Genomic DNA, 15,566 nt, shown 5'->3' with positions numbered 1-15,566 from the left:
CTGAGTGCTTACTATTTTTGGCTTAAATAAAATTAGTCCATCTGCTGGTTTTACTAGGATGTTAGAAAAGAGCCTTTTTAAAAAAAAATAAAGGAAAGAATTGCTGTTTTCTCTTTTATTGTGAGTATACATTCATCCAGTCTTCATATTTTCTTATTTTAAACTAAAACTAATTACATACCTTTTCCATATATAAAAGAAACATATGCATTTTATTATATTTTCATATGGATGAGGCATTCTTTCTTCAGAATGTACTAAGGGGGGAAAAAAGAGAACAGTGGATGCTGTTTAGAGCTGCAGCCATCTTTATGAATCCTTATTTATTAAGTTCCTTTCCTTCATTTCTCCAGGGAACCTTGAAGGTGGCCAGGGTCATCGCAACAGACTGGAAACTGATTTGAAGCCTCAGAGGAGGTAATAATACTTTCTCATTCCTCCCTTGTTTAATCTTGACAAACTAGCTGTAACTCTCTGCGGATTAGTAACATGCAATCTGGCATGGTAGGACAAACCAGGTTTACGGTGTATCCTTAAACTTCATTAAGGGTTTTCCATTCCCATATGATTAGAAGGATTTTTGTTTGGATCTGAGCTGCGGTAAAATCTGGGTCATTGGGTTAATGGACAATAAGAAACAATTAATCTATAAATCTATTAAGTGATGATAATGATGTGGAATAAATTTTTAAGTCTGTAAGGATTTAGAGGATGCTGTTTTCCCTTTTTGTCTCTTGTTAAGGTAGAATATACTTTGCTCGTTCCAGTTTAGGAGACATTTTAACTCCCTAAATAACTAGCGATGCTTTCTCTTGCCCATGTTATGTATTTTCTTCTTAGCTGACTGTAAATCCTTTAGCTGCGTGGTGAGTATTTGTGAGCATAAGCAGTAAACCTCCCTCTGAAAGTGAGTGAACAATTTTATGAGTGTTGAATGGGTAAGCAAAACAATAATGTTTCTCTTCCACTTCAAAAGAGTGAACAGAGGTTTTGCATTCAAGACATTTTAATCATATCACTATCATACTGTGCCCTTTACCTAGAACAAAATATCAGCCAAAGTTTACTTGAAAATGAGCCTAGATTTTGCTCAAATAAGATAATGAACTTTGTGAACTTTCAAGTCTGGGCTGAAATTCAACTTTGGAACAATACTTGAAGCCAGGTGAATTTTATACTGTAAATATTTCCAGCATCGTTCCAGCAACAGTCTGATCTTGTTTAACTAGTTTAACTAAATGCTTGCGTAACATGGAGGCCTGGATGACAGACTTTTTTGTGAAAAAAATTGGTAAGTAAAAGCAGTGATAATATGCTACTGTTGAAACGGTGTGCTGAATTTCTAAATGTGCAGGCTGAGATAGTGTTACATATAAATATTCTGTTTCTTCATCTATACGTTTTCATACCTAGATACTAATAGGAAGCAAATGCTCTAAAAATTTTAAAGACTCGTCAAATTTAATAGCATACTAACAAAAATACCAAATGTGCTCTTTCCATGTATATAGATTTGTAAAATCTAAGGCAAAATGAATGTTACACCTTCTCAATCAAGTATTGCTAATCTCAGTAGCTATAAAACCCTTTTTTAAAGGGTTTGAACTTAAACATAGCTCCTTATAGAAAGGAAAGAGAATGAATATTGGAATTCAGTGAGAGGACTAAAGGTTCAAGAGACTAAATAGCACCTCACAACTAATAGAAAATTGCATACTTCTGGTAAATAGACAAGAACTTAGGAATCTCTGTCTGTCCATAAATCCCCCTTTGCCTCTTTCCCTCTACCCCAAAACCCAATCCAAAACATTACTTGGTCTTAAAAGCAGATGGAGCTAGCATAGAGATGCCTTCACACAGAAATGCAATTGCTTCAAGATGGACCACAGTGGTTGATAAAAATAAATAATGAATAAATAATAGTATACGCTGTGCTCTTGACTAGCCTAAGACATAGAGATTTATAGAGAGATCACCCACCATTTTCCTGAAAAGTTTTTGAAATCTGTTCCAAATAGTCAACATATAGTAAATACCCATAACCAATTCCCTAATTTAAGATCTGTGATTATGTAGGCAAAAGACCAGATCAGTATACATGCTGTGAGTGAATGTAACTCAGACAAGTACACTTACACTGAGGCAAAACTGGTGTGACTCGATGAAGAAATAGGTGGTTAGCAGGGTAAGGCAGACATCCACCTGGAGCTTATATTAGCTAGTGACATTGTAGTATTCTAAGGGTTAATGTTTTGTAAGCTTCTTTTAATTGGAAGTAAAGATTGTGTAAAAGTTTTCTTTTTATAGCATTAATCTGTAGATTAATGTTTCCTGTGTTTTAATGACATGTTCCCCAGCAGCAGATGAGCGGTATAAAAAATGTTTAATTAGAGTCAGTCATAGCCTGCTGGCAAGCAATGACCTTACCTTCAACTCAACATACTGGATAAAGAACTTGCACTCTTTTTTGTTCTTTGACATAAGTTCTAAGCCTAAAAGGCATAAAGTATATTTTTTGCATGCCCCGCTGAATGTTGACCGTAGTAACAATACACTAATATCTGTTTCTTTAAGTAATTTTCTTTATTTCCTAGTTGGAATTTACCAAGGAGAGCGTGTTTGTGGGGGTGTGTGTGAAAAGGGAAACAGAGACACAAAGAGGGCTGAAAGTTCAGCAGATTTTCTGAGTTTTTGACTGCAGCTTCTGTTTTGTTGCCTGTACCTAAAACAGAGCGTTAGCTAGTCTAGGCTGATTTTAATGTAACCACTGCGCTTAAGCAAGGCTTCTACTCACCACTAACTATTCCCTAAGGCATTTATTAGTTCAGGCATGTATTCTATAAATTATGCAGAGGGCATGACACTATGTATCAGTATATCATCTAGATGTGTATGTGTTTTAATCTCTCTCTGTTGTACAATGGAAGTTTGGGGTTTTTGCTCCCCTTAACTTGCACTCTCCTGTTTCCTATGAAAGCTTCCTCTCATGCTGCAGCACAGAAGGGAAGAAAATCTGTCTACCATTATATGCTGATACAATTGAATGCACAAGCTGGCTAGCGTTTACATGGCTTGGCTGCAAGTCAGGAAGGTGCCCATAAAAAAAAATAAATCTGTGTGTGTATGCATTCATGTATGCATATGTATATAATATAATATAACCAGGACATGCCAATTATTTTTCTCCTGGTTTTAAAATGGATTCTACTCTCTTATCACTGCCAAAATAAAATAAAATAAACCAAGTGTTTCTTACAATACATCTTGCAGTCTTTATCAGGTCAATAAACATACACTGGAAAACCAAAGAGAAACTATTGGTGTTCTTTAGCAGAGAGAGTGAAACAAAACCAGACATTCTGAGAGTTTATGGGAGCATGTAAAAAGATCATTTCCTGAAAAAGTCCCTAGCTATAAGTGGAAGATCAAAATGTCCTGATTGGGAGATTGTGTTAGTCACAAAATATGTTATACACGTTGCATTTTGGAGCTATCGTCTACTTAACACTTACTGTTGCTGGACTGAGAAAAAATAGCACATGTGTTGCTACCTTATTGAATGTAGCAATAATAATGAAAAGCGTAGAGGAGGTGCAGGGGAAAGGAAAGTAGATGCTCAAAGGAGCCAAGATTGTGCTGAGAGGACACGCTGCAGTGTGAGTGAAATTCCCTTCCAGTAACCTCTGGATCGACTTAGCCCCACTACCTATGAACTTCTGGCTCACTGACAGAAAAATAAGCCATGCAACGTTCTACTTACATAAAGAATAAAACCAGCTCAGCCCCTGTCAGTACATACCGTTTTGCTCTACTGCCCTGGTGCATCAGATGCTTTTATTCGCCAGTTACTAAACTTGGGAACACGCTCTGGTACAGCTCCGAGGTTATTTGCCAGGCCTGTCAGAACTATCTTGCAGATGCTCAAGATGCAGTTACGTATTTCAGTGTATATATTATTAACCCAGGTATAATATCTCCTCAGCACACGTGGAAATACTAAGTGTATAGTCATGAGTAGGACAGGTTGAAAATTATATATCAAAGCTGTTTGGGTTTTTTTAATGTAAAACTGTGCATTTCATGTTTTACTTGGAGATTCTATTATCTATGGAAAGAAACTCTAAGGTACCCCAATGAAAAATCTATCTGGAAGTGTGGATATGATGACTAGTGAAAAATGCATTGGGTGTTTCATACACCCCTATTCCCCTGTGGGCCAAGGCTCAGCCATCTCTCATGAAGTACTAGGTGGTTCAACAAGAGAAGGGATTGTAAGGCATCAAAAGAGAGGTTCTTGGTCAAGGGTCCTAATCTAGAGAGGATAATATGATGATAAAGTATCTATACCACAATGGTGGTAATATTTTTTTCAATTCAGTATTTTTTTCAACAAATTTCATGCTTGTAATTTTTAATGAAATCAAAAGTTTGACTAAAAAACATGGATGGAAACATCTTACTTTTATAAAATTATTCTCAGAAAGAAAATATTTCCTGACATGATAGTAACCAACAAAGCAGAACTTAATTTGTGTAACAGTTTTAACTGGAAATACTGTTATTTATGCTCTGGTGCATATGAATGTGATGGATTCATACTGTGAGGAGGAGAGAAACTAGAGGGAATATAGGAGCTGCCACACTAAATCAGACCCAAAGTCTATCATCTACAGCTGCTGGTGTTTGGAGTAGTCCACAAAGAAATGTGTAATACTAAGTGAGCAAAAGAATCAAGAGCTATATCGTGTGATGCTGATAAAAGCCAAACATTTTTAACACTAATTTTAACTCTATATTTTTGATGTTCATGTATCTTGCATAACTTTTTATTTTCAGTTTTTATCTTCACAGCTTCCTGTGGCACTAAAGTCTACTATTACATCTTGATAGTGGAAATATTTTTTAGTTTGTTTTTTCCTAATTTATTTCAGTTAGTCTCAAATTTATCATACTTGTATTGTTGCTGTTTGGTATCATCCGTCACTGTTTTGTATGATAGTTTCTCAGAGGTCCTGTACACCTTAGATACCATTTCCTAAATCTTTCTCTGAATCTATCTGCAAGCAGGGTGATAAAATCTTCCCTTCTTTATGAAGAAGAGAGTGCAACTCGGTCAAATGCACTCTATCCTTTTGGGAGGTAAAGGGCAATGTAGAAGATTCCCAGCACTAAAGGAAGCTGCAACTGGCTGGCAATGGCTGTGGCAGTCTTTCTCAGTCAACCCTGCTAAAAGTATCCTTGTCCCATCTTGTTCTGCCTTTAGGCTGGGTTTGGCTTCCCATTTTTGCTTGGAAAACAGAGATGTGCTAAATTGCAAAAGCCTTGAAAATTACTTTGTCAGAGATGCGTGCATACTTACTGCTTTTTTGCTTGTAATTTTGAGAGGACAGTAGAAGTGCTGATGTTTTATCCTTGTGTAATTTCAATCTTACATTTAAGGAAGACCCCGGCATTAAGGAGCAGAACACAGGTTACAAAAGATTGGTTTTAACGTAAAAAACATCTTGAGAAATGTTCTTGGTGATCTATTGCTCACTCACAGTTACTCAAAGTGCAATTCTAAATAGCAGAGTATATCTTCTTTACTTGTATGCAGTACTGTACATTTTCATTTTCATGCCTTGTTTCCATTAATTCAACTGAGATACACATTAATCTGGTATTCCTATTATCAGTATACTTTGAAAGAGACCAGATTTCCACCAGAAATCCTGACATATATGTAAATCTTCTCCCAGTTAGGAAAAGGAAAAAAAAAAAAAACAAAACCAACAAAACACCACTTTGGCGTCTATAGTTTTGTAAAACAAGGTTTTGTGTTGTTGAGACAAAGAAAAAAATTTCATTAAGCCATTTAAAAGATAGTGGATTTTTTAATCAACATCCTTTTGAATCAGATCTATGACTTAATGCCTTTCTTGAAATTTTAGCACTAAGCAAGACAGTATATCTCTGTGCTGACTAAGGAGTGGCTGCAGACTACTTCAGAAATTATTTGTCTTCAGCACTGACATGTCCACATCTGCTTTCAGCATAGTACCCTCTGTGGCAGAAGGGTAGGAAAGCTACTTAATACTGGATCTTCTGCTCCGATATTATTTCAGAGTTTCTTCATTGTAGAAGGTACAGAGTAAGAGTTAGGTTTGTGGGACTCTGGGAAGGTATTACAGATATGGCCTTCACTTCCCAGTTATTCTCCAGAGCCCATACTGCTCCCTCTCTGCCAGTCCCTGTGGGACTCCGGGGTCAGGGTGATTGTGGTGATGGCATTGTCACAGAGCACTTGCTCCTGAGCATAAGTACTTGCTTCTCAAGTCCTGGTGGTAGAGTCTTGGATACTGGTACTGGATTTACTCAAGTTTACTGCCAGAGGTGCAGATGCAAAGATGGGTTTTGATGGGCTTCCTTGTGTGAAATTTTGTTAAAGCTTTATAATCATTTAAATACAGTGGAGATTTTTTTAAGCTGCATAACATAGGACTAAATTCAGTGCAGGGTCTTCACATCTCTGTGTGGGAGATTGTTTTCCCTGCTACGTAAAAATGCTAGTTGTTGGCAAAAGAAGTCTTGTTCTCTGTTCAGATAAACTTGCATGGTGGCTTTCTGGTAGAGGAAGGGTGCCCTTGGCTCAGTGGGATATTGCTGAGATATTGCAATAGAGTTGATGTCTCATAGTTTTGGCATTGTTTGGTAGAGTGCCTGTTTAGAATTACAGCCCACGGGGGAAGTAATAACTCCACGTGCTACTCTGTGCCTGTGCACAATGCTTACGGTGTAAATTACTCTTAAGCGAAGTGCCCACATCTTTACTTTATCTGTGCAATGGAGGAGAAAGTCGTAGCTTTCTCTATGTTCTGTCCACTAATCCTGAGGAGAATTTGCCAACTTAGGATCTGTTTTGTCTATAGCTGTACACTTAAGGGCGTTGAGAATGGGCCGTAAGGGGCTCATAAGAATCTTTGCATGCCACAACACATAGAAGGCCTGCAACACCGAGGTATTGTAGAAATAATTCTTTTGTGATACTTTGAAAAATACCCAATATCTTCTGCAAATACTGAATTCCTTTATGTTTCCAAATGTCAAAAGTAATTTTTAAAATACATCATGATAGTCAATATTTTTGTAATGGTCTTCCAAATAATTATTTTTAAAATTGAGGCGTTTTGTAGAACAAGTCCTAAATTTATTGAACCTTATTTTTTTGATCTGCTTACTTCTTTCTTTGTTCAGTGTAGCACGCTGGCAATTAACATTTGGCACCTGCACAGTGCATACGCCTACATCATTATGGCTTTGATACGCTTATATAGATAGTTATACAGACACGTACATAGTGTTAGTATTCAAAATGTCTTCCAGGTAATATGCACTTCCAGGTAGGGAATTCCAAAAGAGAATGATACCATCATCATACTAGAAGGGTATTAAAATACTGTCCTTCACTATCAACAACGAATGTATTCAATCCAAATGCTTTTATTGGAGGAAGATCTTTTGAAAAGGAAAATGTTTGAGGTGGAGTTGTTTCTTTTGGGGGAGGTCTTCTCATTTTCAATTAAGTGATTGGAAACTAAGGACAGTTGTTATTATTGCTTTTATTTTATTTCTGACTGGGAGTCAGGAACCTCATCTGCAGCGATGCGAGTGTTGAAATTGCAAGCGGTGTTTATGGTCAGAGCTTCCTTCATTAGACCCTCCAACCTGAAGGGACAGCCAGCCTGCTTGGCTGACATACTGAAAACTGAACATCATCAAAACTATTAAAATTCCTCTTCAGTCAGCCAAATGGATGTATATTCCCACTTCCTCCACGCCCCAGGTTTCCTTCTCTTTTCCGGGACATCAGAAGCCAGTCTGTCAGCAGCACAACCCAGCCACATCTGCACATAAAAAACTATTCAAATTAATAATAAAACACACCTCAGTTGAGGTTTTCTCCCTAGCACAGCGTTTTCTAGCACAGTGTTTCTCTTTAGCAGCTCATTTGACACTGGACGCCTGACCTCTGCTACCATAATAGCTGTTAATGGAAACTTCACCTCATGCAACGATAAGATGGATTTTTGGCAGCTGTGAGAGATTATGAAGAATAAGAACAATCTTAGCTGGAATCAGAAGAAAAGAAAGCATCTGTACCTTGAGAAACGTTCAGCTGGTTCTCATTATGCACCAAGCCTATATTTATTACAAAGACTAGCCAAGAGACAGAAATTGATAGGTCTCTGCACTCAGAGCAAGGAGACTAGTGTCGGCTTGATAAATTCTTCCTTTCTTCTTGGTTGTATGAGTACAAGTGACCAGAGCTGTTCATAACTACTGGGGTCTGTCTCACAGACCATCTTCCAAGAGTGTTCTTCATCATGTTTTTTCTTCATTGTTGCTCCCTTGTCTCTAGCTGTCTTTCCCTTCTAAAATGGAAAGCAAAGGAGGTGAGGCAAAACAAGGGGAAAAAAGTTATTTGTTTCTTTTTACAGCAATTTTACTACATCAGACATCAAATAAATTAATCATTTCTTTAAAGGCTTTATCACTAGAAACCTTTTTCCTAAGCATGTGTATGTAAATGCTGAGAAACATCTCAGGCCACAGAGAAAAGCGATTAAAATTCAAAGTTTGAAAACTCAAGTCATTAAAAATGAAAAACAGAAAACCTCTGTTGAAAAGAGCCTTGGGTAAAAAAATGAGGAAAAATGTCAATGACAATGAGAAAAAACGTTATTTTATTTTCTGTCTTCTATGCGAGCCTGGAAAACACCAGAGATCAAGCTGAGCTGTCACTAAAGATTAGGAGACAACAGCTACCAACCACAAAACGTTTGGATATGTCACTAAAGGCACTGTGAAGGGAGCCAAGTGAGTCAAGTAAACAGAATGCTGTGGCAGAAACCTTGATTTAGTTATAACTGGGTAAACATGGAAATGTACTGCTGTAAACAAGTGTGGCGTTTGACCGTAGGTCCTTTACATCTGAAGTGAAAATTAAATTACACAAGGCAGATGGGAAAGCTCTTCAGAATCCTTTTTTTTTCCTCCCTGAAATTAACTTGTAAATTAAAAGAGTGGGAGACAGGAGTTGTCTTTTTAGCCCTTCCGAAAAGGATGAGATTTGGGAGAGTGGTTTAGAGGCCTCCACTGCACTTGTTTGGTCTGTTGCAGCTGCTCCTGGAGAGGCTTGTTCCCTTGAGGTGGTGGGAGACATTGTAATAGTCTCTTCTACACTCCTCTGCAATAACCTGTAGAGAAAGCATGGCACGCAACACACCTGCCACCAGTACAGCCCTCTATTTTTTTGACTGTCTGCTGAAGTTTTTGAACTGTATGCTCCAGTATGGTGGAAATTAAATTGTTTAGAAATCAATATCGCTAACATTGCCGGAAGTGCCAAAATTCAGTTCAAATTTAGTGGTGGTTTAAAACCAACCCGCTCCTCAAGTGCCAAGTGATGATGGTGAGTTAAATATGGAACCTTGTCCATAGGGGACGATGCAGTGTATGTAAGCAGGATGTAAGGTGGTGGCAGACTGGGAGAGAATTTTCTGTTCTACTACAGTTGAGTTCCTCTCTCCTCTCTAGGCATATTTATGTATAGGTGTATTAACTCCTGAACTGAATTAACTCCATCTGTCTTCTACCTGCTTAATGCCGTGACCAGCTACCAAAGTTGAGAAATTTAGCCTTGTGCTCATATACAAGAATTTAAACCTGAAAACTTTATTCGATGAATGGATCCATGCTAAAACCATTGCAAATCATCAGATCTGATTTGATAGACTATTTTAGTCATGCTCCACAAAGGTTTTTGCATAACATGAGCATTGAGTGCGGAAAAAGGTGACTGCAAATAGGCAGTTTTCAAATCAGTGTGATGGTTTTCCTTTAGAATTTCTTTGACATTTTCACAAGAACTGGTTACTATAAATGATAAACAATCTAGACACAGATCTGTAAAAGCACCCAATTCCTATTAAGATGTCTTACTGCCTCTGATCCATCTTTGAGGATCTGGACCCTTGCCTCCTGAGGTTTTCTGGCAACAGCCTCATCAGACTTTTCAGGCAGAGATGTATAGAGGAAGTTACATCTACTGGAACTGGAGCTACTTCAGAGAAGTAGCTGTACAAGGGAAGACTGCTGGCGCTGCGTTTAAAATCTCTAAAAAGTAGGAAATTCTTCACAGACTTCAAAGATATCTGTTTTTTTAAATGAGACTCCATTTTGCTCTTTTGCACCCTTCTAAATTGTGGTTGGAATTTGAAGGGAGTACTTTTGTTTTCCGGTCTATGAAAGCAGGCAGTGTATTTTTAGAATACAAGATAAAAGCTTTACTGGGGTTTTTAAAGAAGTATGTCCTGCTGGATCAGCTGTGGAGTAAAACTATTGCACTGCAATTGGACTGAAATCATTTATGGAATAGTCATTATTCCATTGGTAAAAGGAACCTTACATTTTATGTGAAAGTCTCTCTCCACTTAGTTGGGCAGTTATTTGTATATAACAATATAAGAAATGGTGGAGTGTGAGGTTATAGCACAAGAAAAAATTATCACCCAGGAAGTGCAGCCCTTGCTAAATCCTCAAACGTGAGGATGTAGATGGGATTTGAGAGCTGTATTTGCTTCGTAAGGATGAATCCTATCCTACAAGTAGAGAGCCATAGTATTGCTTTAGTTTGTGATGCATTTCACATATTTTTAACCACCTAAACCGGGATATTTTGTTTAAGGTATTTATCAAAGCTTACTCTTTAATCAAAGGAAAGAGACAGACACCTTTTAGAGACTGAATTGTCTTCACTAAGAAAACATTTTAAGAAGGAATGGACTGCCATTGGAGGTTCCTCTTCCCATCCTGCCTTCCCCTCAACCTTCCCCGAAAAGGTCTAGACCTAGCAGTCAGAAAGATAAACCCTTCTTTAAACATAGAGAGAGATAGGGGGACTCATTTCTGTGCTTTCTTATGTGTAGAAGAATGAATGACATAAAATAAAAAACTTCATCTATTTGCATGATGAGTTCTTTATCTCTGGATAAATCTTTATGAACCTTTTATATATGCCCAAGAATCCCTGATGGCCTATGGGTCTAATTTTTTGTCTGATTTGAATTGTCAGAGTGTGAGATCAGACATAATGAAAGCCACGGAGTGGTCCATTATTTGTTATTTTTGGCCGCTAGTGATGAAAATTTCTCTGAGCAGGTCTGCGTCATGATATGGCAATCCATGTGTCAATGCCTCGAACAGAAACTAGGAACAAGACCAAACACCTCTGTACCACAATTATTTCAGCATATATTGGCTTTTACTTTTCCTTTCTTTCTCTCAAATGCAGCTGCAAGTTTTTGTCCCAGCTAAGATCCGGTGAAACCTAGAGACATCAAATTAAAAAAACAACAGGATACTTTCCAAGGAACAGAAGCGGTTGGATTACACAGATGAGACATTCCACTAAATGAAAGCAGGAGGTGTTTAAAATGAAACTTTCCATTCAGCAGGAGCAGTATAATTGTAGACATGATAAAAAAATCCATTAAGAAGCTTTAGAAATGGCTGTAAACAGCTTTTGGAAAGGGGCGGAGGGATGTCATTTGGCAGGGACTATCCTATTAATAAGAGAATTTCTACAATACTGTATAAATTTTCCTGCTCCTGTCTTCCCCTTTCCTGTTTTACTACAGTCGATGCTTGGCCAATAGAACTTGCAAGAAAAGCATCGTTTTTCTTGAGCTTGAACCTTTTATTTCACTACAGCTGAAGCTTATCAATGGTAGCAAAGAGTGCCAGGAAAGGTGAGAAATCATGAGAGTTTGAGTAAATGAGCTCTCGATAATTCCTTCTGTGTATTACAAACATTGAGATATTTTAGTATGTCACTACTAGGGCCAGTGTGGTACCTTCTGAAGTAACAGCCGTGTGCGTTGTTCCAAAGAGGTTATGTCTAACCTGTGGCACCCTGGCTGTTTCCTTCATTTCCTTCATCTTTCGCTCATTAGTGACAAGACCAGAGGAGACCAAGGCTGTAGGTGCACATCCCGAACCTGGGTCAGGATAAGACCACCCCCAACCCTCCATGACGCCCTTCGCAACAGTCTGGATCCCTGCGGAGAAAACCTGGGCAAGAAAGGAGCTATGGTGAGTTTGCACAAGGTCCCTGACCCAAGTAATCACTGATCCAAGACGGCAGGGCACACGAGCCAGCTGAAGATGATGCATTTACTCCCAGAGCCTTATCACACCACAGGAATTCAGGAAACATGGTGGTGGGTGTAATGCTTTATATGATAGAGTGCCACTCTGAGTATCCCACCAACTCTGCTTGCCAGCATACTGTCTTCCTCCTTTCCACTTATTTAACCATGGTCCACATTATAATTTCTATTTCTGATTCATAGGCATAGTTCTCACACCGCTGTGGGAATCCTGCTTCTCTGCTTCAGCAAGTCACCCGATGTACTCACGTAACAGCACTGTGAGTTACTCCTCCCAAAGCACAGTGCAACTGAGGTGCGTCTCACACCGTGTGTATTTACTGATGTTGTATGCTAGCGTAAAGGTGTGGTCAAGAAAAGTTACACATCTCACTTGCTGGGCTGTATTATATATGAATATTTGGTATTAATAAAAAACCACTGTGTTATGGCAGTGAAGAAGCAGTGGCAGCAACTATGATGTTACTTGTGGAAATATGCTTGTGCCCTGTGTTATTACTGGCTATGAGAATGGAGCAATTTGTAAAAAAGTTTCTAGATCTTTGTCCTTATATATTTTATCTATAGTAAATATTTGTCGCTGCAGTTTAAAGTTTACATTCTTTGAATGTACAGCATACTGCTTATTGTAAATATTAGATGCTAAGAGAAGGGTTTCCTAAAAGTTAGAATATCACTTCATATTTGAAGCCTTCTCAACTAGAAATTAGCATACTTCACCTTATGTATGTTTTCCAAGATTTTTGTACATCAAATGAGTTCTTTGTACTCAGGTTTTTAATCCAGGCATTTGCTGTAACATAATCCCATTATTTAATGCTAAATAACATAAATCACCATTCACTTTGTAAAAGAGTTACATTCGAAACCAGCTGCTCAGCAGTAAAATGAGCTTTAGTTGAATTTATAAAGTGGTAAGTTTTTTTCTAAGAGTTGTGGCAGGGCAAAGGGAAACTAATTGTTTGAAGAAGTGGTTATCAACCAGCACTGACTTTGATAAGCTACGTATCGTAAGGATAAAACCCCTACAGCTTTTTTCCTAAGAATGCCTCTGTATTTAAACAGCAAAAGAAAGTGTATATAGAATGGAAATAAAACAAACCTAGATTAGATTACTAGTTTACTAGAGTAAATCTTCCCAAATGAAAATACAGAATTGGAAGAATAGTTAAGAAAGATCACAGTAACAAATGCAAGAAATAAATAGGGCATGAATTAATGATGCAGAGTCAACTGCTCACAGATAATAAATATGTAGTTTAGGAAACAGAAACCACACAGACTTCTGATAACTAATGCCTTTCGTAATATCTGCCAAAATGTCCATCTAGCAAGGTTGTCTAAAGGCAAAGTAGTAATTGAGCTACGTCTCGAGTATAATTCGAATGTGCTAAGTGAAAGCACGGTATCATTTATGAGACTTGAAAGGCTTTCACAATTCAAGTGGCAGAGAGTGTGTTGGGAAAATGAGAGGAGCCACGAAGAAGGCACATCTTCAGTTGTGTAAGTAGATGTGGCTTCCTAACGCTTCGGCAGATCTGCTTTCATTCATCCTAGCTAAAGATCTGACTCCTGGCACTTTCCAACTTTCTTGCAGAGAGTTATTTGAGTAGAAAACGGAGTTAATGACTGCGAAGTGTTTGAAGAGATTTTGGAAAAAAATTGTAGTGCTAATAAATCTCATGCGTAATGCAGGGTTAGAGCAGCACTGTTGTGACAGTGCTGCACATCAAGCATGATTCCCCCAGCCTCAGTGGATCTGAGTTACCTCAGGGTAAAAGAAAAAAGAGATACTGATGCATTATGGATTTGAATTTTATTAAGCTATGTAAACAACAGTAGCCCACTGGGCCATGGTATACTGATCGCTTTTGGTTTCTGTTTTCTTTCTTCTTAAATAGAACAAGAAAATTCTTCTCCAAGTTGAGTAACTAATTGCTTTGTGGAAGACAAGATCCTTACGGTTGCCTCCATCACATCATTGCTGTCAAGAGGATTCCTTACTGTCAAAGAGGATTTCTGAGGATTAAAAACTTGTAAGCAGCTTTCAAAAATAAATACAAATAGTGATTTAGATCAGTGGCAACCAAGTAAAAGTTTGAAGTAGTGTCTTTGAACATAGATTAATTATTAGAATACATGCAAGGTGAAGAAAAGAATATCTTCTATTTATAAAACAAAACAAAAGAAACCAATATACTGAGTGGTCTATTTGCAATACATGTAATTTCTGCATTTTTGTAAGAAATCAGCTTTGCTAATGGTGAAGGTGAAAATAGATTACAATGTAATGAATGTTGAGTAGTGGGAAAGATAATCTGAGATTTTATAGACACGTTTACTTTCACAAAAGGACTTGTACAGTACTATTTCTAGTGATAAGTCTCTACTCCATTTTTGTACTTTGGCAAACTGCTGGAAGAGAGCACTAGAGAGAATTAGAGAGAGAGTACTGCTTGTGTGTGACTGAATACAGCCATGTTTTTTTAAAAGGGTAGTATGGATTTAACTGAAAAATAAAGCTGTGTTTTGTCTACTTTTGGGAGATAACAGTGCAATTACCTGAGCCTTGCAGCTGTCAGACATTTCCCATGCAAATTTGAAGAACTCTTATAGTACTTAATGAAGATTTTGTGCTCTGATCAATTATCTTCAGGAAATAGCCATGCTGTAATTGGCAGCCTAAAAGGGAGTTAATTAGGAAGATTTTGTGGGACAACAAGCCTCCTTGGTGGGCAAAGTTAAGGCAAAGGCATATTTTCTTTGAACACCACCATTACAAATTTGATCTTGCCTTACACCGTTTTAACATGAGAAGAAAAATGAAGGTACACATATGAAAAAGAATGAATTACATATAACCACATTTCTAGCCTGAAAAATGTGTAATGATTCCATTATGTGAGGAGCAGGCAGAGTCCTATCTGATCCATGGTAGTGTGCACATAGTGCTGGACATGGTATTTAGATTAAAAAAATTCAGATCAAAAAGGGAGTGGTGCATTTCCAGCAGATTTTAATTTCATTATAGTTTATTGACTGCTGGAGTTTCTCCTATGCAATTCTTCACTCAATGTAGTGTTTTACAAGGAAGTTTGATTTGTCTCAGTATTAAAAGCCACTGTTTAAAACCTTCAGTAATCCGTCTTTGACCATTTCATAGCTTTGGGTGATTAATTGTGACATATGTGATGAAATGAAACAAAATAGAAAAATAGTGCCAAAATGCAGCCTCTATTCAGCTTAAACAAGTTACATTGAAAAATAAATAGGATTTAGTATTAAAAGGCTGATGTGGGTTTAATTTGCAGATTTCATGCAGAGTAAGTATTTGTACAAGTCTTTTTGCTTTTATAA

The sequence above is a fragment of the Tauraco erythrolophus genome, chromosome 5 (genome assembly GCF_009769465.1).
Source record: "Tauraco erythrolophus isolate bTauEry1 chromosome 5, bTauEry1.pri, whole genome shotgun sequence".
In the NCBI taxonomy this organism is placed as follows: Eukaryota; Metazoa; Chordata; class Aves; order Musophagiformes; family Musophagidae; genus Tauraco; species Tauraco erythrolophus.
This window is presented reverse-complemented; position numbering follows the sequence as displayed.